The following is a 27,698-nucleotide window of genomic DNA, read 5'->3' on the forward strand; positions in this document are numbered from 1 at the left end:
CTTTTGTGCTGCTGCTCCTCGGCAGCCTCTTTGCACTTTCCTCCAGGTTACATGCACAGCATGACTCATTGCCTGATGGTTTCATTGAAACAGAAAAAATATAGGCACAGTAATGATTGCATTCAATCATAAACTACAATCAATACAGTGAAGTTTAAATGTTCTGTGCCCTAGCAGGCCACTGTGGGGTCCCCCCCAGCCCCCCTTCCCTATCTGATTCCCCGAAGAAATGATTTTTCATTTCTAAAGAGTAACAGTTGTTCCAAGCGATCTAGCAGATGTAGTTGAGTCTCTCTGAATGAAATATGTAGGTCAGAGCAGGAGGCATTCATTGTTTTCTTTGACGTACCTTCATGTCAGCCCTTCATTGGATGGAAAAGCCACTTCACAGTGCTCATGGAATGCCCCGTGGGAGTCCGATAGGGGACCTCGCAGTAACCCCCCCACAGAGTTCATGTGGGGGCAGCTGCGGGCAGGGATATTTTTGTGCCCTAACGAGACACTGTGACCTTTTATTTACAGGCACTGGGATATAAATCTCAAACAAGTTCTCAAGTGAGCACAATTATCTCAACAATATCTTTTCTTTCTGTGTGTGCATCTCAGCACCATGGCAGAGTTTGGCAAACTTGCAGTCTCCGATGAAGGACTGCTCCCAGGAGAGCTGGGTGAGACTGAAAGCAGGATGAAGGAGAGGGGGGAACTTGGCCATGTCAGGATGAGGGGAACTTCTCCAGGAAAAACAATAAACATGACTTCTGGCCTTTAGAGACATCTTGTGTGCTGCTGCTGATCGCAGTTCCCTGGGGCAAATATCCTCTTTTCAACGCCAGCAAAAAATCTGGCTCAGTGTTAAGTATTTACTCACTCTTTCACAGTATCTTCAAAGGGGAAAGAGTCCAAAGGATTCCTTTCTTCCCCACAGTTGTGATGCTCTGACAAAACCCAACGCTGCAGTATCTCCTTCCCAACACAGGTCAGGAGAGGTCCTCCATGACATACCAAGTCTCACCCCAGCAGACCTCAATTCCACCTTTCTTCATAAGCACCTGCACCAGGACCTAATAAAAAGAGGGTTTTCCCTTTTCCCGTTAGCAGTGGCAACTGCCTAAAGATGAAAAATAGCTCCCAGAAGCCTGGTATATAATGAAATCATGCCAACAAGCCCTAAATAAAGGTTGCAGCTCCAACATGTCTTCTGTTACTCTGAGGATGCGCGGTAAATGACAGCTGAATAAATCAAACCCCTGGAGTTCCATCATAACGATCAGGTTAAAAGTGTTATTATCGCATTTCAGCTGAAAGTTCCGATTCATAATTTGTATTTTTCTTTTGCTAAAACCTCAGAGATCTTGGATTGCATGTCACTCATACTAGAGCTGAAAAGGGACTAGCATAACTTTCTATAAAACAGGCTTATTTTTTGGTCATAAATCAGCGCGCCTAGTTTCATTCGGCCGCCTGTCTCCCTTTCTTCCTTTCCTCTCTCCCCCCTTCCCCCTCCCCGTTTCCTCCTCCCACTCGTTAGTCTGTTCAGCACCTTCGGTGAGTCACACAGAGCTGGCTGACAAGTGAAGTCAAGTTCGACTTCACATCAAGTTCCTGCAGAGCCCTTCTGCTGTGCAGTGTGCTGAGCACCGTTCAGTCTCCCTCCTCCTAACCCTGGCTCAGGTGGACCTGCACCCCTGAGAATATGCATTTTGGACCATGAGTCCCCTGCACACCTGGAGACCCGATCTGTGGGCATTGATGTGAGTCAATTAGCAGATTGCAGGTGAGAGAAGCTGTGATGGGTCTTGAATTATGTCAGGTTAATTTAGGCCTGGGGGAATGAAGGAATAGTCACGGTATTGGTTAACACTGCCTCCTGTCTCTACCCCTAGCAGAATCATATTCCCTTAAAACTTCCAAAGTGGATCTTGCCTTATCACATGGAGTGTCAGTGCAGGACACAATAGTCGGGCCCCTAACAGCTTACTGTACAACATTCCCTGAAGCAAGGACTTGGAGCTGTGTTCTACCACCCCGTTTCAGCAGAATCGGTAAGCATGTGCCTAACCTTAAACAAACAGTGATCCTTGAAAAACTCAAAACACTGTACCGAGGCATGAGGTTTATGGCAGTTGTAACACTTATACAGAACTGTTCTGAAACAGATTTTAGTACATGATTCCATACTTATAAGTTTCTGGGTTAAATTTCATAGCCCTTAGGAGTTGTTGAGAGACGCTTCACTGGTGCAGCTCCTGGTGCCAAACTCCATCCCTGTGCCATGGGTTTGCCAACTGGATGCCCTTGGGCATCTGAGTGCTACCCTGAACCAGATAAGCTCCTAGGCCAACCAGGAGGTGCCTGCTGAGATCCAGGGGCTTTTTGAGCAGATGTCCAAATGGTATCGCGATCCCAACACAGATAGTAATGAGGCAGCCTGGATCTCATCATTAGACTCAAGCTTTAAACAAATCTAACTCAACTCTTGCTGTTGCAGAAAGGGCAGTAAATCCTCATTTCACTTTTAGCAATGATGCAATTTTACGACTCCTATAGATGCAGGTATTAACAAGGCTTAGAGAACTATTATATATGCTCTTTTTTCCAAAGCCTGAGAAAAGTCTGGTTTGTTACCAGGAAAAGAATCTTTTCAGTCTGGGATTGATTACTGCTTGCTCTTTTATGTATGTTTAAGTATTAGGTCAGTTCTGAAAGATGCATAAATTACTGAAACCAAACTGTTGAGTTAATAAGAATGATATTTTCAAACTCTCATGGTTCCATTTTAAGTTCCCATGCTATTAATGCCAGTTGAATAACTTACTGAAACTGAAATGAACCACGTTCAAGGCTAAATTATGCTAAAATAGGTCAAGCAGCAGTGAAGGCAGTTATTTTGACTAAACTAGGGTTAACAAGATGCATGTAACAAATGCCTCAGGAGAACAATCACATGCGCTTGCTGCACATGATACCACAGCAGGATACCCATAGCTTCAGGTTCAAGCTAAATGGCATCATGGTGTGCTCTTTCGGGCAAGAAAATAGTTTTACAATTGTTTGGATATGATCCCCTCATTTTATGTGATGTAACCTGACAGTTTAAAGGGTCCCATAAGCACGTTTCCACTGAAGCCTATGCAACTTCTACATACTCAACTAGGCTGTTTTTAACATAAAGCAGAGGGAGAGCAAAGAAGTAATTAATGAAAGAGCTGATACCTTCTGAGACTCCTGGCATGACAGCATGCACAGCTGTCTTTCCACTTGCTTCTGAATAAAGAAAGAATTCAGGAGGCAGAAATTAGCTTGTGGTATTAAAACTGAATATCCTCGGACTTCATGATAACAAGAGATGAAATACACATCTAGTGATAGACTTCCTTGTAACAACAGCAACAACAAAAACTTTTCACACAATTTCTTTGATTTTTCAGCACTCAGTTCTGTAAATCTCATATGAAAAATCTATGATGCTGATCTCCCTTCCCTTCCTTTCCCTTCCCTTCCCTTCCCTTCCCTTCCCTTCCCTTCCCTTCCCTTCCCTTCCCTTCCCTTCCCTTCCCTTCCCTTCCCTTCCCTTCCCTTTTGTTCTTTTTCCTTTCCCCCTTTTTCTTCCTCCCTTTCAAGAGCCTCTATTGTGTAGAGCTGCACTTGAGTTTTGAATATTTTTACCACATCTCCATGTTAGGGTACAAATACCTTTCAGTGGAAAAATGAAGTAGAGGAAAACACATATTGATTAAGTCTGCTCTCACCAAGCACCTGGGCTGAATACTTATATGTATATACACTGTGAATAAAAAAAACCCTGCATCTAATGTACCAGATGCACACAGAATATTACATTTAGGAACATTTATGAATGTGTATTGGATTTTGCTTATCCAAGAGCACTGGATGTTTTTCTGTAAATCTATTTGATGGTACTAAGTACCAAAATGTTAAAAATTTCCACTCTACAGCTGTGTCCGTTTTTATAAGGGCCTTTGAGTTTATTAGTTATCCAAGCAGAGAGACAGAAGAGACAGAGTGGGAACAAACCTGTACTCTAGGAGACTCTATTGAAGAAACTGATGGTATAAAGAAAGAAAAGCTTTCTACTGTATCAAAAAATCTGCTTCATTGTCTTCATGAGAGTTTCTGTTGCTTTTTCACATGTCTGGGCTGCTTTTAATGCAGTATAAAGAGAGTGCAAAAAATTCATTGATGAACAGCCATTCCACCTCCAGCTTCAGGTGATGAAAAACATCTTTTAAAATCCAGCAGATCTGTTTCCCAAATGGAAATGCTGAATCAAGAAAAGCAATAATGTCCTCCAAGGTTGGATTAGTTTATGGGTCCTGTTTAAGGATGATGATAGCTAATATTTTTTTGCCATCGACACAGGATGTTCAATACTAGTGATGCTATTCTGACTTTTATTTCAGAGTAGAACATTCTGAAATGCTTTGAATATTTGTAATAAACCAGATTATGAGTCAAAATAACTTCCTGTTGACATTTTAAGCTTGCCCCAACCCAAGGTGATATATCTGAGTAGGTTGTTAACTTTGTAAACAAATACCTTGTATTATTGTTCTGCACAAAATAAAATAAAATAAAATAAAATAAAAAAGAAGAAATAGGAGATTCAATTTTTTTATTATTATTATTTATTTTATTTTATTTTTTTTTCTGATGGTTTAGAGATATGTTGACTTTTTGGCATTTCTGACTTTCCAACAAGAGGGGAACTATAGGTTTTGGACACTGGAAATTAGTGTTGCTGCTTGTGAAAACTTTGTTTAATTTTATTGTTGAATTTGGTTCAGAATGGGCCTTTTAATACTGCCTTCATATTTCAGTCATAGGGTCTAGCAAAAGACCTTCTACCTTCTGTTTAGAAGCTATTTCAGTCTGCCTTTGATAATCCAAATTGAATTCACCTACCTGGAGACAAAATTTCCTTTACCATAAATGAAATGTGCAAATTAGCTATGATAATTAGATTTGACCCAGTTACTGGGTTTGGGATCATCCTTCTATCTTGCCTGGAGCTGAACGTCCCTACAGAAAGCAAATCTCTCTGTTAAGACAGAGTTAAAAACCTTTCATCAGGGACACAAGAGAAAATGTAACCAAAGCACTATTCAGTCAGCTGATGTTGTCACTTTTTTTTCTTGCACAGTGAATTATTGATTATGAGTGATTTAGAGTTCTCTTGGTTATCTACATGACACCTTTTCCTCTCCCCACCTGCCATAAACACACTCTAGCAAAGCGAGAACATTTATTACAAATAGTGATGTCAGATCCTTAAACTTTTGTTGTAAGTATCAGCTATGTATCAAATGGCTCACCTAATCCTTCCTCATCCATCTTAAAACTTCAATGAGTTTCAGAGTATCAATGGCTGAGTATTACCACCTTTCCTTAGAGATAAGCCCCATGTACACAGCAGCATAATAATGCCTGATGGGAAACATGTGCCCAAGAAAACTCCCATAGCAAGATTGTATTGTACTAAGAAATTCTGTTTGTTGCCTGGCTGGCTTCAGAGATGTTATTTATCCCTTTCGAGCTTCCAAGTTAAAATGCAGGGGCTTATCTGCTAGGAGCGTAATCTTGTACAAAACCAGAGAGACATTTAGATTCTGTTGAACTCCCTGAGAGTTACCATCATGTTCCTAGCACAGACTTTGGGATTAGATGACATCTGCTCCCTGGACTTGTATTTTTGCAGGGTTTCTGGTGAATAGAAGAAAGAAAAAAAAATATTCCTGTGCTACACAAGAAATGGGTTTTTTGTTTGTTTGTTTGTTTTGGTTGGTTGGGTTTTTTTGAAAGAAACAATGAATAAGGAATAAAATACAGTTTCTTTTGGTGCCATATTCTATGGGAGCTGAGGCAAAACACTAGGATTCTGTCCAAAGCTACAGTATAAATGGCCATTGATATAAAGTGCAGGTTCAAGACATCTTTCTGATTAAAAATAAATATCAGTAAAACTCCTAGTCATTCTTTAGCTCCCAGAGGCAAAAATGTGCTTTTGCCAATAGAGTTAGTACCAGATTTGTGATCAGAACCAAAAATCACTTCTTCCAGGTAAAAAGCTGTGGCTATGTTGTGAGATTTTGTCAGCACATGGCTGGACCCATCCTGACAAACCCTCTCTGGTGTTAACTAGAACTGACTCCAGAACGGATGAACATAAGCAGGCATTTACCTGCCTATGCAACTCTATGTGTAGAAGGAGAAAGTACATTAACTCTTCTGAATTAGGGTTGAATTGAATAAAACAATTAGCCTGAAAGAAGGAAAACAAGCACAAGGTGAAGAAGCTCTTCCAAAATGGGGTGGGTGCTGGGAAGCTGAGATAATGTTTTGTTCAGCCCCATCTTACCCCCGGTTCTTTGTACTAGCACACTCCCAGAAGTATCATTTCAAGCTAGAACTCTCAACATTTTTTTCATTTATGATTTATGAGGGCAGTAGAGCCTCTGCACAAAATTAAAGGCTGAATGAGAGAATCTGGAAAGAGGCAGGACCGATGAACTAAGTTTATGACCAAGTGCCAGAAATCTCCTGAAGGTTAATTCACTTTCTGTTTTAACTTACTCCTTGACCTTGGGCAAGTTCTTTCCCTTACAAATGTTTCTTTTATCTGCTGATAAAATTTGTATCACTAAATATACGAGGGAACGAGGACACAACCATTTCTGTGTGTAAACTATTTTGAAAACCATGACCGCTTTTTATATCTATTATGCAAGTACTTCAGCACTTCATATAGTAGCTGAAGAGTCATAGGCTTGTAGTAACTATCTCAGTCATAGTGCCATAGTGCAATAAATCTGAGCAGGATAGCAGCTTGGAGCTCCTTTTCAGTTACCTGAGGTCTTCACAATCAAATGAAAATGACACAAAAACTGATTCATTTACCAGCTGGAAAGATTAACGTAGGAATAGTGATGTTCTTCGACGTTAAATCAGACTGGAGTTTGTCTGTAGGGTCTGAAAAATCTGCGGTCACTGCTTCCATTCCTGGTTTCAGAAAGCTGGAAAAGTTGAGATTAATTAACCACACTTTTTCCTTGAAAAAATATCTCTGTGTTTCTTCTTTTGAGGAGACATTCTTGGAAGTAAACTAAATGGAGAAAGATGATTGCTGGAGATACGTGTTTTTTCCATGAGAAATTAGACTGCAAGCCACACATGAGGTTGGCAACTCAGTGCTTTTAACACCAGTATTCATTCCCTCAGTTGATCTGAACATAGAATCGTAGAATCAATCATAGAACAGAGTAGGTTGGAAGGGACTATAAAGATCATTGAGTTTCAATCCCCTGCCATGGGCAAGGCTGCTGCCCACTAGATCAGGCTGCACAGGGCTCCAACCAAAGTAGCCAACATCCTGTATCTTGGGACGGTATTTCCCTGGGACAGGTTGAGTACTTGGTTCCCAGGAGGAAAATATGCAGCTGAAATATTACTCTATGGCTTACTGAGCCATTCCTCTTGTATAGTAGCACACAGTGAGATCATCCTGCAGCCCCTTTGCCCCCACTGCTTGTGGGACCCTTGAGCTAAAGCACTGCTCTGCTGACTGCCCGGGACTCACAGATAAGTGAATGTGCCTAAAGCTAAGAGAATACAGGCAAGAAGCAAAAGATCATTTACCTTCTTTTTCATTCAAAATGTGTTTTTTTAAAAACCTTATATAAGCATCCAACAGTCCTTGAATCCTTTAAAAAAAAAGGAACACATGCAACAAAACCCTCTTTGCTTTTAAACTCCAATTACTGGCAAGAGGAAAATAATACGTTACATAATCTATATTCTACTATTTAACAGATACTAAATATAGTGCAGTTACTCAGAACAATACAAAACATAATAATATGAGAAACAGTGCCAAAGAAGAGAATACTGCCGTTGTAGAGAGAGGCATTTTTAGCATTATGTTCCTCAGGAAGAACATCAAATATTTTTCTGAGTGACCTAATTTTCTTTGTCTGATCAAATGTGCCAGATGCTTCCTTATTCAGAGTTGCCACTCTAAGTGAAAAACTGTTTTCTGGCAGCCACTTGAAATCTCATCTTCAGTTTTCTGTTAGGGATTATTATACAATCATTGCCCGGGCAGACTGAAAGCATATGGTAACTGGGCTGACATTATCTCTGCTATTTCAAAGTTCCCTAAGGATGTGTGGGCACCGCTACAGTCTCAGGTATAAGCCAGCTTCCCCAGTGCATTTGAAATGCCACCCAAACTCAGCAGTGACCACACAAGCTGTGGACAGAGAGCTCAGCAGCCTGATTTCCATCTCCCTTAGGCAGGGATGAATAACTTTTCCCTTCTGTAGATACGCCCATGACTCAACCAGTAGAAATGCCAGCAGTGGCCCAGTGTCATATATTGTACAGGTCCCAGGTACAATTGCACCCTCTGTGACACTGGCAAAGCTGTAGAGGCTGTGTTTTAGTTATAGCCAGACAGATCTTACCTACTATACTTAATTCCTGCTGTACCAACTTGTCTGTCTTGGGGGACTGAGACAATCACAACAATTGATTTAGCCTTTCCCACTGTTCCCATTGCAGGCAACAGTCAGTATTTGCAGGCATCAAGAGCCAAAAGGCTGCATGTCAAAACAAGTCACGTGCATCCCAATGTATGTTTTTGCATTCTCCTGACAACCAAGTTAGCTGTAGTGGTTTCTAGGGGCTGTGGACCTTCCCAGCACCTCTGGCCTTCAGAGGGAGTGTCTGCATTGCCAAATAAGAGGGAGATGGCCTGAGCTCAGGCACTGAAACTATCAGAGTAAATGTTCAACAAATACCATCAGCTTGTTGATGACCAACTGGAAGGCTCCATTAACTTGTGAATGAACTTCATGCTCATACATAAAAAGATGAGAATTTTGATTTTACTGTTACTGTCATCATTTATTCTGTGCTACCTTGCCTCTGGTGGCCCAGACCCCCTCTGCTCAAGAGGTGATTTGCTAAGGTTATGTTTATCTTCCAACCAAGAGCAGATCAAGAGCAATGTCATACTAATTTGGGGAGTATATCTTACACATACAAGTGTTAGGAGGAGCAGCTGAGAGAACTGGGGATTGTTCAATCTGGAGAAGATGAGGTTTGGCTGAGACCTTATCACTCTCTACAATGACCTGAAATGAGGTTGTGATGAGGTGGGGTTTGGACCTTTCCTCCAGCTGCAGCAGATCAGTACCAGGCCAAGGAGCAAGCTAACAGACAAGCAGCGTCTGTGCTTAGGACACTAAAAATAACCAAAAAAACAACATTTGGCTACACACATCTCAGAGTAGTTTACCTGCAGGTATAGTTTTAAGGCAGTATAGGCAAGTGACTAGACAAGTGGATACTCAATAAGCACTTAAGTCTCTAAAGCTGTTTTATTTTTGTGTATCTAAGTTGATTGCAAATTGATTAAAGATAAACGAAAATGAGTTGATTTTAAATTGTACTATCTACATGGCCGATATATTTCTCTAAGAAAATCAGTAGAAGGCTATACATTAAGAAAGCAGTCGACTGAATGGAAATCAGGCTTCCAAGCCATTTAAATGTTAGTCTCTTTAACTTATCCTGAAGAATAAACTATTAACAGTACTGACTGTCTCAACAAAAATAAGTGGATCAAAATCCAATTTCATTTTGCAAACTCTATGCGCAAATACAATTCAACATACTTCTTTTTATTTTATTTCTGTTTTTTCCTTTTCAGACTTAAATTAGCACCTACATACGGCTCAAAGAGCCCTGCAGAATTTTAAACAGGCAGTAGTGAAATAAATAAATAAATTTGGGAGATAATGCATTCTACAATATTCACAGCTGAGATTGCTCATTTTCTTCTAGACAGTCTGTAATTTTACTGTAACTTAATCATGACCTACACTGTAGTATGATTTTTTAACACATCACTACAGGCAAGTTGTCCTATTCACACCCCAAATGGAAATTCATACTAAAATATCAACAACTTGGAAGACATACGCAGGCTCAGTCATACCTGTAGCATCACCAGGATCTGTGAGACTGACAAAGAAGGTACAGGAACAAATTTATAATCTAAGAAATAAAAGCAGTGCTGCTTTTAACAAACTCTATCCCGGGACAAGAACCCTGGAAGTGCAATGAAATTACATTAATAGTTCCTCCCAGTCTATCAGGTATGACAGGAAAACTAATCCCAGCTGTGAATTTACCATTCTGCTCTGCCAGATTGCTTGCTGGTGGAGGTAACTGGTTACCACTCCTCCCCTCAAAGCTGTCACTTATTCCTGATCCCTTGGAGTGCTGCTCAGAGCTAAGCAAGCAAACAAAAAGAACCAAATATCCCTACTAAATGTTGCTCCAGAACTTTCACAAAGTCGATTTCTTTCAAATCATTAAAAACGACTGTCAGGGGTTATCCTGATTAGCAGCTGTGCTGCAGAAGGTCTGTGCAACCCCAGCCCACTCCCAGCTGCCTGTTTCCCAAGATAACATTATCTACTTGGATGCCTTTGCCAGAGTTTCTGTAATTATTAGTGATTTGCAGTGCTGTTCTCCACCCAGTGTTTATCTGAGCAGAAGAAGGCAGGGAAGTCTTGAAAGACTTTTTCCCTTCTCAGATCATTCACTTGGCCAAATTCAAACCCCTCTTCAAGGAACTTGGTGTGATTTTTTTAATCTTAGCATGTAAGATGTAATTTTATTGCTCTCCAGTCTTGTACTGTTTGAAACCTCATATCATTGTTCCAACCAGTTTTCTTTCACATGTGTTAGACCTTCCCTGTAAAATCATAGAACCATAGAATCATAGAACCATAGAATCATTTGAGTTGGAAGGTGCTTTAAAAATCACACAGTCCAACTCCCCTGCAGCAAGCAGGGACACCTACAGCTTGACCAAGTTGCTCAGAGCCCTGTCCAACCTGACCTTAGATTTGCCCAGGAATGGGGCAGCCACCAGCTCTCTGGGCAACCTATGCCAGTGCCTTATCACCCTCACTGGAAAATACTTCTTTTCTTACACGCAGTCTGAATCTCTCCTCTTTCAGTCTGAAACCATTTCTCCTTGTTCTATCACATCAGACTCTGCTGCAGTCTGTCTTCTTCTTTCTTATAGCCCCCCTTTAGATACTGAAAGGCAGCTTGTGTCTAAATCTGGTGTTTTCTTTTTGCTTTGCATGTTACCCCGTGTTTCAGCCTTGCTGCCTGCTCGCTCCAGCTTCCCTATCAGCTGTGAATCCTCTGTCATCAATAATCCACTACTTTAACTGGCTTAGAGTTTCCTTCCCTCTCTCCCTGTCCCAGTCAAATACCAGATTAGAGCCAGCAGTAGCCCGCTGCTATCCCTGTTGTATGCATTAATCTTCTTACAAGTATGGTCTGTTCTGTATTTAACCTCTCCACTCCTTGCAGCCAGGTGATACTGAGAGCTCGAGCAAAGTTATTTTCCTTTGCATGTTAATGAGTGAAGAACCCATTAGTAGCACACAGTTGTAATTTTATATAATAGATTTAGCTGAAATTGTTCAAGCCACTAATTGCAGACTACCGCTCAGACTCTTCTTCTCCCAGCAAACTTTGATGCTCTAAGGATTTGAATGATTTGTTCGGTACCGTGAAGCCAAAAGCCATCGGGTGAGTGATTCCTTTGAAATCAATGGGTTATATGGCTCTGCCAGAGCAGAAACATTTGACTCCATATCTGTGCCGCAGAGTGGTAAGCAGCTGCCTTATGAAGCAAGCAAGATCAATCTTTGAGTTTGGATTTTCTTCCCCATGTGGATTACAGCATATCTAGAGAGCAAGACCAGAGATTGGGAGCCCTATCTTCTATTCCTGGCACAGCCCCAATTCAGTGTGTGACTGTGCGCAAATCGCTTAAGCTGTCTCTGGGATAATAATCGACACAGCAATTCCAGGAGGCTTAATTTTTAAAGTGTCAACTCAGATATTTTCACCGATGTGCCTCGGGAGGTGTCCTCTTCTCCTCACTGGAAGCAGGAGCAGGGCTGCGGTACTGACAGCAAGATTTGCAACCCTTGGCCTATTCTCCCCCAGTCTGCTGTAACTACTTCATACAAAATGTTCAATGATAATAGTAATGCCAGAAATGCTGTCCCGGAGCTCTGAAAGCCTCTTATCATCTTCAATTCCTAAAGTAGAGTGTACAGAATCCTGTGCTCTGGTTTTCTTTTTTGCTACTTTCAGCATTAATTCTTTTTTTGTTATGCCAGCAGATAGATAGTCTGCTGCAGCTGCTTTTTGGTTTTGGTCTCACCAAATGCATGACATAGTTTCGAGCAAAGAACATTGGATTTTTTTTCTCAGTGTGTTTTTTGTGTGCCTGAAATCCCAAACTTGCAGAAGTGACAAGGGAACAAGTAGCTTTGTTGGTGTAGAGGCTGCAATCTACACTCTTTTCTTTTGAGAATGGCTGTACACCCCATGGCCATCTTTTGATGGATCTTCCCACTGTTCATCTTTCCACTGTCCAAAGTGGAAGCTCAAGAATCATAATCACTCACGAATATCCAAGTTTTCTACAGGATGGATCAAACGCAACAGAAAGATATGTTAATAGACCATCTTCCCTCACATGGACTGTATTTTCTCCCAGCACGGTGTCATCTGATCCCTGTGGCAATTAGACTAAAACAATTGATTTCATTGGTAAAGAGCATTTGGAAAGTATTTGTTGTGTTTCTCTTTCTTCAGTTTAGAGGCTGGAGGCAGACGAGGGCAGCAAGAGCTCAGCTCTGCCATTCAGGACCATTGAGGAAAGGAGCACTCTTTTGGAAGTTGGCCTTCTGGGCATCTGGAGTCAGGCAGACATCAACAAAGTCAATGGAAAAGCAGTCGTTCAGACTCTATCAGGGTGTGAGTCAGATCTCTGGCTTCAGCAGCAAAGATTTTTATTTATGTAGTTTGCTACATCACAATATGGTGTCTCAAAATGTCTGCCACCACTCACTTTTAAAGCGTACATATAGCACATACAGTCTTGTCACAGCTGACACCTTTTTTTGATTTCGCTACACGAGAGTACTCTGTTGCTGATGAATCAAGCTGTTTTCAAGATTGGTTTACTTCTGCATATTTTGGGGGAGGGAAGCTAAGGAAAAATAAGGCTATTTTTCAAATAACTATTTCCAGCTATATCTTTCAAGCATTTCTTCTATCAGAGGCTTTTTTTAACAGTCATAAATGCAGTGAAACATCAATTCTTTTGAAGTCTGATAAAGACTTTACAGCTAAAACCCTTGGCTCAGGAAAGCACCTTTCTTTAGGACAACATTTAGCATGTGCCAAGACCATCAGGTCCCAGCTCTGGGGAAGAAAAGATGCACTGGTTTATCACCCGAAGTTGGAATGAACACCGAAGGGTCACCCATGCCATCTCCCTAACCCCCTGTGACAGTCCTGGTGACATCTTCGTCACTCTTGCCAGGAACATGTTGAACTCTTTTGTCCGGAGTCCAATATACTCATATGCCAGGGACATGCCCAGGGAGGCAGTTCAGCCCCCCTTCTATGCAGGACCTCTCTGCAAAGGCATCAGTTCTAGTCATACAAAGAATTACAGTTTCAGTCTTTACAAAAAAGGGAAGGAAAAACACTGCTAAATAATTTAGGCGTGCTTTCCTCTCTTGTTGCACAGCACTGCTGCTAGCAGCAGTGAGCGCAACGTGCACGCTGAAAGAGAAAAAGGGCATGCTGGGCCAAATTCTGCCCTCAGAGGCATACGTGCAATTTCCAGTGACATCAGTGGGAATCGTGTGTGTGGATTGAGGGCACAATCTGGCCCTTTATTTTCAGCTGCTGTATTATGATCATGACATGCTAATTTCTAATTCCTTTAGCAAAAATAACACAGGAAGGCTTAAATATTCATGTTGCCAAATGTCAGAAACACCTCTGCAGTATTCTTGAGCACATTCATGAAAACAGATTTCAGGAACGATGGCCATGCTCATTACTGGAACCTGACATACTCAATCAATTAAAACCCTCCTTATCTTCACTGGGGTTTTGCCAAGCTAAGAACTGAATAAGGGCTGTGGGATTTAGCTCCGTGCTGGCTGCTTTGGACATCAGTCTCCTGACAGCCACAGTCACAACTTTCCACTCACAGGGATGGATGTGGAGGCACAGATGTCACTGTGGAATGCTAAACATTGAAGTCTATCCCTTCAAAAACCATAAACAGAAGTCAACCAATTGTAAACTGATGAAAAGTGCAGGTATAATCATAGAATCATTAAGATTGGAAAAGACCTCTCAGATCACCCAGTCAAATCAACAGCCCACCTCTACCATGCCCACAGACCATGTCCCTCAGTGCCACATCCACATGGGTCTTGAACACCTCCAGGGATGGTGACTCCAATACCTAACTGGGCAACCAGTTCCAATGCCTCATCACTCTTTCTAAGAAGAAATATTTCCTAATAGAGGTAGAGAATTGTTGAAGGAAGAAAAAAGAGGGAGAGCTTAGCTCCTCACCAACCCCCAGCAGCACTTTCTCAGCCACTCGAGAGAGAGAATGCAGATGCTGGAATTAATGGGAAGGGTAGAAATTTCCCCAGCTGCCTACTTTCCTTTTGGGAAGCAGCACAGATGGGTCAGGACCCCAACACCCCAGTGCCATGCTGGCTAAATTGGAAGGTGACACGGTCACACAACAGGCACGTGCTGCAGAGTACCTTGGAATGCCATGCAGCAAGCCAGATTAAAGACAGAAGTGAAGGGGCAATAAACAATAAAGGTCATGAGGTGAAATAAAGGAATAAATGGCAGCAGGACCTTGCTTTTCGTTATTGCTCTAAGTCCTGTGAGCCCTGCCTGAACGTTGTCATCCTGTGCTTCCCACGTCACCCTATTCCAGCTGTCCCTGTTTCATTCTCACCATCTCTTTCCATACAGACAGCAAACTGCCTGTGGCACAGTATGGCTGGGAGCCCCATGCCTGCAGTGTGAACTCGTGCTGGCACTGCCAGCCTGCCACCATCCTCCAGGAACATGCAGCCTGGCCCTGTGCGGCACTGGATCCTAAACTGCTCATTATAAATAAACATACTCCTAATAATAGCTTGCCTGACCTGACTCGCTGTAGGAAACGGCCTCAGAAATGAAGAGGACAACTTTCAAGCGCAAGAGTTGTAATTTTACATGAATAAAAAATGAAAAGGGCAGCACAGGATAGGCTGGGGGGAAATTGTATCACAAAGACTGAGAGTTACAGTCTCAGGGTGTTAACGGGCTTGTTTGGTTGCCAGGTCTGATGCTGTCTACCCCTGTAAGTTCGCTGGAGCTTGATGGATAGATGTGGAGAAATATTACTTGAATTGTCAGATAACTGTTAGTCACCCAGATTAAGAACAAATTCCATTGACGTTGTGTCATACCTTGGGAGCCCAAAACAGATATTGATGTTTTCATCTTGTTGCAGGGAGGAGGGGGATGGGAGTGGGTAAAGTAAGATATCAGAATTGTCTGGATAGAGCAAGTCCTTCAGCTTTATTTGAAAAATGATACCGCAGATCAGTGCACCAAGCTGAGGGCAAGAGATAATGCAATCCACGCTATCTCTCCCACTCTCACATGAAGGGGAGACAAAGGCAGTATTATCATTAAAAACAAAACAAAGCAAAACTTCTAATGCCTGTGAAGAATTATAAGCACAGGTGCAGAGAACAGATTCACTTGTTGTGAGATCCATCTCTCAAAACACCCTAATGTCAGTGGGATGCCTGGAGGCTCAGAGGAGGAAGGAGATGAGTTTCTCACCTTCCAGAGATGAAGCAGAGAGAGACAGCCCATGGAACTTGAGGCATAGGAGGCACAGGAGGGAGCTGCTCTTACCCAGCTTGGAGAAGAAGTGGTTCAGAAGGAACTAAAAATCCCCAGCATCCAGGAGAGCCATCGGGAAGATGGAACTGGGCTCTTGGAGGTGTTGCACAGCAGGAAGGTGAGAGATGGTGAACTCAAGTAGAAAAAGAGAAGTCCAGATTGGACTTAAAGAGAATATTTTGCCCATAAGGACAGCCAGGCAGTGGACTTAGTTGTTTCAAAAGGCAGTGCCATCTCTGTCCTGGGAAGCTTTCAAAACCCAAATGGAAAAAGCCCTGAGCAACTAGTTCTGACCTTAGGGCTAGCCATACTTTGAGTTGGACCTGAGGCCTCCTGCAGGAGGTCCTTTCCAATGAGAATTTTCCTATAGTTCCTATGATAAATTCACAAGCTGATTCTGCTCAGTTCACCTCAGTGGAGACCGTGCTGACTCACATCCACAGAAGATCTGGTCTTGAGTCTATAGTTAACTGTCCCAGTATATAAAAAGATTGGGGTATGTTTTGCATCAATTGTTTGGTGATTGAAAAGGTCTTGAAAGGCCTCTTTGTGACATGATTCCAACTGTGATAAACCAATAAATTACAGTGTATACATCTTGTGACAATAGAGGTTTGAAAGAATCTTGCCTTTGATCAATGCTACGCACATATACAGAAGTGACTAGGACTTAAGCAATCAGTAACATTCTGAGAGAGAGACTGAGAATTTCTTGACACAGAATTTGGCACCCAAAGATGTAAGTGAATGTGTATGTGTGTCTGTGAGGTACATATCCATGTGTGATGTACATCGATTTGGGTAAACAAATGTACATTTTACACAACTTATTAACTATGTTATACCACCATTACTGCCTTTGCAAAATCAAGCAGTCCAAAACTAGATAATTCCTGGTTACTCTCAATATGTCTCCCTTAAAAGAGATATGCCAAAGTTGTACACTAAAAGTCAACAGGCTACAATAAATATGGCATAGTGTTATATATGATTGCATACCTTTCCTTTTTTTTTTTCTTTCTGAATTTCCTCCTTATTCAGCAGGTAGCTCCTTTTCTGATTTAGAAAGCATTTTTTCAAATTCCATTTTGAAGTTTGGTGTACAGATCTGCTTGTGATATTCTTACACTGTCTATCATACAAGCAAGTTAATATTCACAGTAACCTAGTGAAGTGATCACAGACATATTGCTCTGGGAGGTTACAGTGGCTGAGCACATAATTACAAACGTTACTGCCATACATACTTACAGAGACTCCAAATTAAGTTTCCACAGGGATCACAATTCTAGTACTAACATTTGGTTACTCGATGCTGAACCTTACTGATATTCTTTCTCTACAGTGTGTGTAGGTGTGTGTTTTTAAACTGACCAAGTTTATAAAAAAGTCAAAGAGAAAGACTGAAATTCCACCCTGGGCCATCATATTGATTACAACATGCTTCGCTGCTGTGGTTTGAACTGATACCCCACACAGACACACATCATTTGAGATGGTAAAGAAAAAGATATCAGGAGTGACCTGTCATCCAAGCCAGGTCCTTGTTCACGGATTGACCACATCCTTAGGGAAAGAATGACTTGTTATCCAGTTACCTAAAATCACATTTAACTCAGGTTAAGCTAAAAGGCAAATATAGTCACTTATTCATAATATCCAAAACACAGTCTCACCATGTAGGAGAGAGCAGCAAAGGCTTTTCTCAAGGTGGGATTCAGGTGGTTGTCTCCTGCTATCAAACTGCCAAGAGGCAGTTGAAAACACAAAGACTGGCAAATGGGTCCAAAACAGAAAAGTATGGCAGGAGTAAAATAGAATAACTTGCTAAGTAATTGAGTAGTTCTAGTAAATTAGGTGGAAGAAATTTTACAAACATCTTTCATGTTACCAAGGACAATCATTCTCATTTTCTGTTAAGGCACAAGGTGTAGGGCAGCAGAAGAGCCACGAGATACAACTTCAGCAGCAATGTGAATCCCAGCAAATTCAAAACCGTTATGTGACTCACGTGTGTGTACTTAAAATGTCTGCCTACACCATGACAACTGCTTTTTCAGGCTAACTCTCTGCCTCCTTTTTGTTTTGGCTTCTGGTTGAAAGTAAATAGCAAATAACAAGGCAGGCAGTCTACCTTGCCAGATAGCCTTAACTAAATAACAAAGAGAACAGGGCAATTCTTGCTTTCTTTTCAGAGCATCCCCATAAGGGCTCTGCACTGCTCAATCTAATCAAACCACAAGAAGTCTGGCATCCATTACAGCCTTTGAAGTCTCACAGAGACCCAAGTAAATATCACACGATAGACTTGGCAAGAGAAGTTACTCCTATACATCAGGTGCATGTCACACATCTCATCTTTTTTTATGAGAGCCAGCCTGAAATCTTCTACTCCATAAATGCACGTGAGTATTCTGCCCTCAACAACACTGTGGAGACGCTTCTGCTCAAGCAGTCATCACACTTAATGTGGTGGCTCAGGGAGATCTAAGGCCACATCAGTCACCAAGGTCTTTCTTTTAGAGTCAGTGGCAAGAGCCAGGCACTCTTTAAGGGCAGCAGAGCTGACCCTGTGCGGGGAGGAGACATACAGCCCTCTGCAGGTGCTGCCCTCTGTCCTTTGACTATAAAGGGATCTTGGGTGACTAAGTCAGACTTAGATGTTTGACGTTCAGATGTGTGAGTTACAACAGATGTATCCTGCTTAGACAGGGCATGGCTGGAGCAAAACGTATAAAATATGTTGGAAGATTAATAAAGGTTAGCGCATTTCCAAATTTGGAGCTTAAAAAGCCACTGTGGTGTGTGTCTCCCTCCCTCAGTAGCAATTCATCTTGAGGTAATGCAGCTCTCTCTCGCCCATGTTTATGTATCTTGTCATTCTATATTCAGGGAGGAACGCCATGAGTTTCTTCCATAGTTAAAAGAATTTATGAAAAATAAGCATATTTTTCCTAGTAGCTGAAGTAAAACAGGCTTTTAGGAAACAAAATTCCTAACGGTTTGCATATTCACCTCTTCCTCAGGAATTTCAGGGCTCGTGGTCCATTTTAGTTGGAGATTGCTTGGTCAACCAAAGAACAACACAGTATATTCTTTACCGTACCACAGATGCAAATATTAGCTGCCACATCATGCATTTTAAATACTGACTCTAATGAGAAACAAATATTTCCTGAGGGCCACAGGAAAGGCCTTGGGAAATGACAAAATGTTCTCAGTACAAAATGGAGGACAAATATTAGTAATCTCCAAATTACTATTATTTTTGTACCTCTGGCAATATGTTATCCCACTGTAGCTGAAGAAAACAGCCATTTCTTTTTATTAAACTGCACGATTTTTAAATACGAGCATCGTAAATCTTATTTGAAGAGTTCTTCAGAAGAAAAATTTCAAGCTGCTCTGGGGCATTTTTAAACTATGTCATTTTTAAGCCAGACAATAACATGGTTTTGTAACAGGTCATGTGAGCCTGGTCCAGCCACGGGAAGAGCACAATGTGCAGGGGATGTGCAGGCACCAACTGTGGTGGCTGTAGCCAGGAGCCAGGCTCAGTGTGCAGGGATGTGATGGAGGAAGGAGCAGCAAGGCAGCCTAGGGATAGAAAGAGGTGAAAATGTGCTGCCCATATCCCACAGCAGTTCTGTCCCCAACACAGAAAGCATCTCCCTCAGCATCCAGCTGCACTGCCTGGCCAGCCAAGTCCCTAGTCTGAGATAATAGGCGTTTGCATCTCTTCCATGCATTCTTGGATTAGCTACTGTAATGCTCGTCCCAGTAGCATTAACAATGTACACACTTGTCAGTCCCAGGAAATAGCAGTGGAGTCACAGGAAAGAAGAATTACAAGCAGTTTCAGGGCTTGAAATCTGAGTTTGTGGTCACAGTCAGATGGAACAGAAGTTCTGTAACTGCCAGCCAGAGAGGTAAGCAATTCCCACAACTCGAAAATCATTAATTCAACCAAGAGTAAAGAAAGCACCATCTTCCTTCATTATCCCCTAATTTAATTGTCACAGATTAAAGCCTGGCATAAATCTTGGCACAGATTCCTGTTGTCAGACTTCAAAGAGAGCTCCTGAAGTCTTCTGCCAGAATCAATGATCATCGCTATATCCTCTTCTTATGCAGCATCTGTATCTTCCCTAACATTAATGAACATTATTTTTGCATGCTTCTGAGCAGGCTGAAAAATACACTCTAGAATCACGTTTCCCTTGTGAGGGGAGAAAGGAACCCTTCTACATTTGTTATTCTCCTCTAACAAGGATTAAACCACAGTGTGGATACTAATGAGTGACTTGCAGTTGCCCGCCTTTCCCTTTAGTTCATTCCTCAGGAATACCAAAGACAAAATTTCTCAACTGAAACCATAACACATTCTATGGATTGAATGTTTCAGACTTGTTCTTACCACAACTAATCAAGCTGCCGAGACTGCTTGCTATGCAGACTTGCAGACCTCTCAGGTCACTGCTGCCAACGTGTAATTTTCTTTAAAGTAGACTTGCTTGTCCATTCTACAAAAAGGGAAAACAGAAAGAGGAGGTTGCAAGGAACCTGGTGTGAATGATGCACATACATTTTACACCGATTTGCCTCCTCTATGTGCTTTTTCAATATGCACTGTAATTGCTAATTACAAAGAGAATTAGGCTCCAGAGCTAAATTAAGGTAGAAAATACCTGGAAGAATTTCTGATAGAGCTATAACAGAGGATAACTTTGCTTTTGTAAGCATGTGCATTTCTGTTCTCATGGCTATTACTACTATACTATCATTGTCAAGCAGAGGTCACAGAGATGATTTTCCTTTGTGAATATGTGTGAGCCCTGTCAGTGTCAAGGAAGTGCAAGACAAATTAATACCTTGGCTCTTTACTGCCCTATTGATATTCCCCTCAGTACTACAGCAGAGTTCATGGATCTTTATTCCTTTTTCATCCACTGTGGCTTTGTTTATGGAGTGGCACATTTACTACAGTGAAAAACCTGTTGACTGCAGGCAGAGGGTATATACTTAAAATGTGTTTCATTAGGCAAAGTATTACGTAGTTCTTTCCAAATAACTGATTTCCAAACCAGCAACTGATCAGTTAAGGACCCATTCGTTCAATTTGAAATAACCAAAAAGATCCACTGGATGTAAGTCACCCATTTCTCATCACCTTCTAAATGGGAGAAGCATGGTTCCTGGAAAAGGACTTCGGATTAAACTACAGTTCAGGTTTCATTTATTCTCCCTGGCAGTGTTATCTACTTCTTTGTTTATGACTACTGAAGAACTTGATGGCAAGTCACGGGACATTGTTAAAAGTTCAGAGAACTTGTGACTTTGTCATAAACTTGCAGAAGTGTGCCAGGGGGTCAGGTCTGTTGGGACAGAGGTAGTTGGGCAGAGTTTCCCTGTAAAAAGGAAGGCATCCTGGTCTCACAGTTCATGAGGAGCCCAGTACCACAAACTGCTGCAGATGCTGGGAACACTGCATGATGTAAAAAGAGAAGAATATATAAACATGTGTGTTTCAAAAGGGATTTAAAGCACAAGTACACAATGGGAATGCCTGAATAAAATGACTTGATAAACTATACAAGGAACAGACCTCCTCAAAGTTTAGCTTATAAGATAAATAACCATGCCCTGGAATTAGAAAGAGAGATTTCCTATGGTAGGTCTTTCCATAGAGATCTAATGTGCGGCTGCTTATGTTTCTTCAGAGGTTCAGCTTACCATCAGCATGATCCTCTGTCATGTTTACATGTGAACAGGCAATAATGTGCAGATTTCAAATACTCTCCGTGAGAGGATTCATTAAGCTCAGGATCCATCTTCAGTTCTCACTCTTCCTCAGGTATTCAAAACACTACACAAAACAGATGAAAATAAATAAAAAATTCATAATGATACTAAAAAGTAAAATAAAAATGCTTAAAGCTGGATAGGATGTTTAGTTACTCTTTTAAAAAAGACAGATAATGACAAGGAAAGAAACAAACAGATCTTCCATATGTCTTAGCTTCTAACGTCCACCTAATAACATTCATACTCTACAAGTACATTCAGAGATTGCAGGATGTCTGGGTATGATTCAGTTAGATAAAGCAGTCGGTCAAGGCCACGGGAAGCCACATGTTCAATAGAATAACTCATAAAATTGCCCCTGATAACTCATAGAAACTGAAAAGGATCTCTGCCGTCAGCTCAAAATGACCATAATTAAAATACTAGTTTGCAAGGAAAAATGTAGTTTCTAGATGAAGAGAGTCTTTCGGGAAAAAAAAAAAAAAAAAAAAAAAAAAAAAAGTAAGGAAAAAATTCAAGAAAATATATAGACCCTTTTTGCCCAAAACCTTTCATCCTTCCCTGCTACAGTTTGTTGAGATCATAAGAGAACAAGCAGCTGACTGCTTCAAGTTCCGTATTCAACCCCACAGAAGAGTACACTGCAAACGCTGCCTCATTCCTTTGAGCACAACTCACTAGCACTATCCTGTAGATTCAGTTGTGCTACGAGATTTGTGTGAGAAGAGAAGGAGGGTAAAGGACTGAGCCACTGTGTTAGTGTCTCAGGAAGGGACCCTGACTGCTCTGGGAGCTCACTTCTCTCTGTGGTTCCCTGCCTTTCCTCCCCAGCAGTCTGCTTCGTAGTTTACTGGCCCCTTTACAACTCAGACTGGGGGATACATTTGTGGGGATCATTACCCACCCACTGATATCAGGATGAGTCTGAAGGCACTCAATATCTGCTACTTCATGCAAGAATAATAAAGAGGAAATGACCAAACCTCCTGTAATCACAGAGGATGATTAAGCCTTCAGTATCAGCAGAAACCGTAAAAAAATCATGATGTTCTGGTGTTGTGTATTTATGGGCTTAATGGAAAGAGCAGAGGGCTCAGACCTTCGTGCTGCTGAGGGTCTCTGGGAAGCTGAGAGCCTTTGACTTGCCTTGCTAGCCTGCTCTCAGCCCATCATCAGGGAGATGAACGTAGTGCTCAGCTGAGCTCCAAGCTGTATTATGAGAATGGTGACCAAGAAAAGTTTTCTATTCCTGTGGCCATCACAAGGCTGAGAATGATCCATCTCTGGGCAATCAGAAATATTTGTGCTGGACCATAGGCTTCACACACTGGGCTCTACAGATGAAGAGGGCACTGTTCAAGGACCAGAGATTTCACCAATACACCCAGCAAAGACTAAACAGGTCTTCCTGGGGCTGCCACAGCTGTGCCTATGGATGCTCAGGAGGAAGAACTGGCACTGACTGGATATAGGATATTTTCAGCAGAGACTCAGAAAGGACAAGGCGGAGGAGATGAGATGTGTTTCATTTGCTGTGCTTCCCACTAATGTGACCGAGCACCAGGTAACATTCTTGCTAATTCTGTTGTGTCTGGCAGGGGTATAAAGTAGATCGTGCAACACTTCATCAAAGTCCATGATTGCTTCTGTGCTCCTTCCAGTCAGTGAGGGCATTAGCAATTATGATTCCAGTGACATGATTTCATGTCTGCGATCTGACCTGGCTATTTTGGTTAATAATACAGCTTCCACTGGCTTCAGCCTCTGCAGTATCACACTCTAGATGATGCAATGTTTGAGTAAAAATCTTCCACCTGGAAGTACACAGGTAACAACTCTCTTTTTAAACTTTTCTATTTATACTATTTTTTTTTTTCTCCTTCCTTTCTTCTTTCCAAGCAGAGATGGAATCTCCAGGCTCTGGTAATCACAGAGGAAGCAAACATCTTCTTTGAGAAGTTATGGATTTAGGATGGTTTGGCTTGTGGCATAGTGTAATGCCAGCCAACATTGGATGAGACTGCAAATCCACTTTCAGTGTGTTTTCCAGAGTCCTTTAGGTAACCTGTGTAAACAGTTTTAGCTGTTATCTAGATCTCAGGCTACAGGCCTCGCTGCCTTGCAGCCCCGGGTGCTGAGTCCTCTGTTCTGTCCAGCACCATCTACAGAACTGGGGGACACGAGAAGGCTGCAAGGTGAAGGTTGCATCTGATGCTGGCTGCTGAAAGGTGGTGGAGAGTTAGGATATACGTGTCATTGAAAACTTTTGCTCTTTTCCCACAGCACCTCCTTGGAGAGGTTTCTCTGACTCTGAGCAGAGCACTGTTCAGAGGGAGAGCCATGAGCACCAGAGAGCCGGAGAAGCTTTCCTTATCAAAAGAGTTATTTCCAGCCCACAAAGAGGAGTATTTTCTGCTGTAGCATATCCCAGTGAGCTCACAGTGCTTTCTGAAATCTGTTTTTCTGGGTAGAGTCCTGTGGGAAGAATATGCAAGTTTATCTGCCTCAGCTCTGCAGTTTTATTACAGCTCAGTCAAAACGCTGAGGTGCCAATTCTCTTCTTTTGCTAATTGTTAAAGGAAATGTCTTAATTGTGTAGAAGAATGTGCAAGTGTAACATATGACTTATTACTGAGAACCCATTTTTTTTTATGCACTGTAAAACTCCATCTGTCCTGTCATCTGGAGTTGGCTACTTCTCTTGTAACACACAAATGCAGATCAAGAATAATAAGTTTTAAATATCCGGTGCATTAACCGAAGCAGGGTCTGATTTTGTTTGACAGAAAGGATTGGAATAGCAGTCTCTGTGCTCTGGATGTCAATGAGGGGAGTACATAGGAATTTCTGATCCTGACGTCAAGTAATTTAACCCCCAAATTTGTGAGGCGGTGTCCATATCTTACAGGTTGCAGGGATTTTTATTCCCTTTGCGGATAAAATGGCTTGTTGTTCCCAATCTACTGCCGATAATGGGGGGGTGTTAACTCATAAAGCCACTCCTTCACAGAAGCTGTTGTCAGCAACTTGAGATCTATAACCTCCCTTATAGCACATCACGCAGATGCAGCCTCGCCTGTCTTGTGGTCGCCAACCAGCCATGCACCGGGCTCACGTCTGCACTCTGTGCTTCACACAGCCTCAGTGTGGCTGAGGCCTCACGTGCTGCTGTAGGAGATAACACATCTCTGTTACTCTTAATTACTTCTAACACTGTATTTTTAGCAGTGCAAATTATTTTATTGCATGCAGGTTTCGATCAGTTGTTGAGGGTTAGGATGACTTAGATAAGTGAAGGAGCAAAGTGTGCACTGGGTAATCAAGGCTTGGACTCAGCAAAAGCAAGCAACTTTACATATTTCTAGTTGAAGTTAAGGCCTGAGCTTATCCTTAAATAAACAGAGCAGCTGTATTCTCAGTCATGCACACTGTATGGATTAAGCCGTTCTCAAAGAAAGGAAAGCAAAATTCATCACTGAAAACTTGGCTTCTCCTTTCCAGCAAATGTGTGGTGTGGTGATGAGTGTGAGGCAGTCAGTAGTGCCTGTAGGAAGCAAGCAGGATAACAAAGGTCTCTGAAGAAATAAGAAGCATTTCACGTGTTGCTTTTTTTTCTTTCCACATGATGTTAATCAGTAAAGCTAAGTGTTGGTGCTAAACAACAATGTTCAGCCTTAGATATGATCATATCCCACAAAATTCAAGTAACGTTTTTAAGAATGGGATCAAATACTTCAGAAAATAATTAATTAGGAACTGGTTTAATGGGTATTTGGCACTGACTTCATGTATGAGCAGATCCAGTTCTACAGTCATGAAGTTAGCAATATAGATCTCTAAGAAACCCTATGGTGTAATAATTGGACTAAGCATCAATGGGTATTACGTAAATCTTAGATTTTTAATAGGACTTTACATAGAGTGAAATGTGCTTTGATACTCAGCAAAAACATGCTGTTATTTTCACAGAATCATAGACTTGTTTTGAGTTGGAAGGGACCCTTAAAGGTCATCTAATCCAACTGGAGTCCCACAGCCTGTAGGCTAGGTACAGTCACTGTGCTGTTATCCCCATATTGGTTGATTTTATCAAGTCTACTCTGGGAGAAGTACAGGGAATGGAGTATCCTCCTGGAGCCATTTTGTTGTCACTGTACAGCTCTGATAATGCACAGAAGCACTGCCAGCATGCACAAGTAACATGCAGGGGATCCAACCAGCCAGGTGTGTCTGTACGTTTAATAAACACGAGCAGAAAAACAAGCTACTGTCAGGAAAGTGATGTAGATAGTATAAATACTTTTCCCTAGAAGGCTAAATATAGAAAATAAATATTCCGGTGCTGGCAAGGAGAAAGGCATTTTCTTTCCCCAAAATGAAGCAAGGATGTATTGTGCATAAATGGCGTGCATTCCCAGACACATCCAAAAAGGAAAAGTGATGAGGGTACAAGAAAGTACCCTCTAAGGAAGAAGATCATTTGGTTTCAACCCCCCTGCTATGTGAAGGGTCACCAACCACCAGACCAGGTTGCTCAGAACCACATCCAGCCTGGCCTTGAATGCCTCCAGGGATGTGTAAACCTAATGAGGTTTAATAAGGCCAAGTGCAGGATGCTGCACTTGGGTTGGGGCAACCCCGGGTATTTATACAAATTGGGGAAGATCTCCTTGAAAGCAGCCCTGTTGAGAGAGAACTGAGGGTCCTGGTGGATGAGAAGCTGAATATGAGCCAGCAGTGTGCGCTTGCAGCCCAAAAGGCCAACTGTGTTCTGGGCTGCATTAAAAAAGGGGTGGCCAGCAGGGAGAGGGAGGTGATTGTCCCTCTCTACTCAGCATTTGTGAGGCCCCAGCTGGATTACTGAGTCCAGACCTGTGGCCCCCAATACAGGAAGGATGTGGGGCTCTTGGAGCGGGTGCAGAGGAGGGCCACTAAAATGATCAGAGGGCTGGAGCACCTCTCCTGTGAGGAAAGGTTGAGGGAACTGGGCTTGTTTAGCTTGGAGAAGAGAAGGCCCTGGGGAGACCTCATTGCAGTCTTCCAGTACTTAAAGGAGCATTTAAACAGGAGAGGGAACACCTGTTTATGACAGTGGATAGTGATAGGACAAGGGGGAATGGCTTTAAACTTAGGCAGGGGAGGTTTAGGTTAGAGATTAGGAGAAAGTTTTTCACGCAGAAGGTGGTGGCACACTGGTTGCCCAAGGAGGTTGTGGATGCCCCATCCCTGGAGGCGTTCATGGCCAGGCTGGATGTGGCTCTGGGCAGCCTGGTCTGGTGGTTGGCGACCCTGCGTATGGTGGGGAGGTTGAAACTACATGATCATTGTGGTCCTTTGCAACCCAGGCCATTCTATGATTCTATAATTTTATGGGGGATCCACAACCTCCTCAGGCAACCTGTTTCAATGCATCACCACCCTCTGAGTGAAAAAGAAGAGGGAAGAACTATCAACTTCCACTGATATTCAAGCCAAGCAAACACATCTCCATGCCTTACTGAACAGAAGTGTTTCCTCAGACAAATCCAGACACCCAGGAGAATGTAAAAACATTGGAATCGAGTGGTCAGACAGTATCACTTTTAAAGGCAACAATATTACTGCCGCGCAACAGTACAGCAAGAATTTGCAGGGATAAAAGAAAGACAAACAGAATTGGAGAGGAGTATATAAATAAGCACCCAGACCAACAAAACCATGAATGCAGGCAGAACACAGCGTGTGGGGGCCAGTGCTCCTCGTCTGCCCCTGGATTAAGAGCAGCAGGGATTTGTAATCCAGTGTAACTCTTGCAGTGTCTGCCTGCCAGGGTCAACTGAGGACTGCAACGGCTGGGAAGCACGGCTGACATCGCCAGGGTAATTCCTCCTTCCTCCTCCTGCCATCACTCCAGCCAGCGGCAAGCACAGTCCAGGCAGGTAGGCACGCATCCAGCCATGCGTGTTTTGGGAGGCTAACCCAGGAATGCGATGTGTGGATGGAATGCATCGGGATATGTGGCACTCCAGAAGTCCTTGTCTCTCTGTGACAGCGGTGACCTG

The sequence above is a fragment of the Excalfactoria chinensis genome, chromosome 1 (genome assembly GCF_039878825.1).
Source record: "Excalfactoria chinensis isolate bCotChi1 chromosome 1, bCotChi1.hap2, whole genome shotgun sequence".
Classification (NCBI taxonomy): domain Eukaryota; kingdom Metazoa; phylum Chordata; class Aves; order Galliformes; family Phasianidae; genus Excalfactoria; species Excalfactoria chinensis.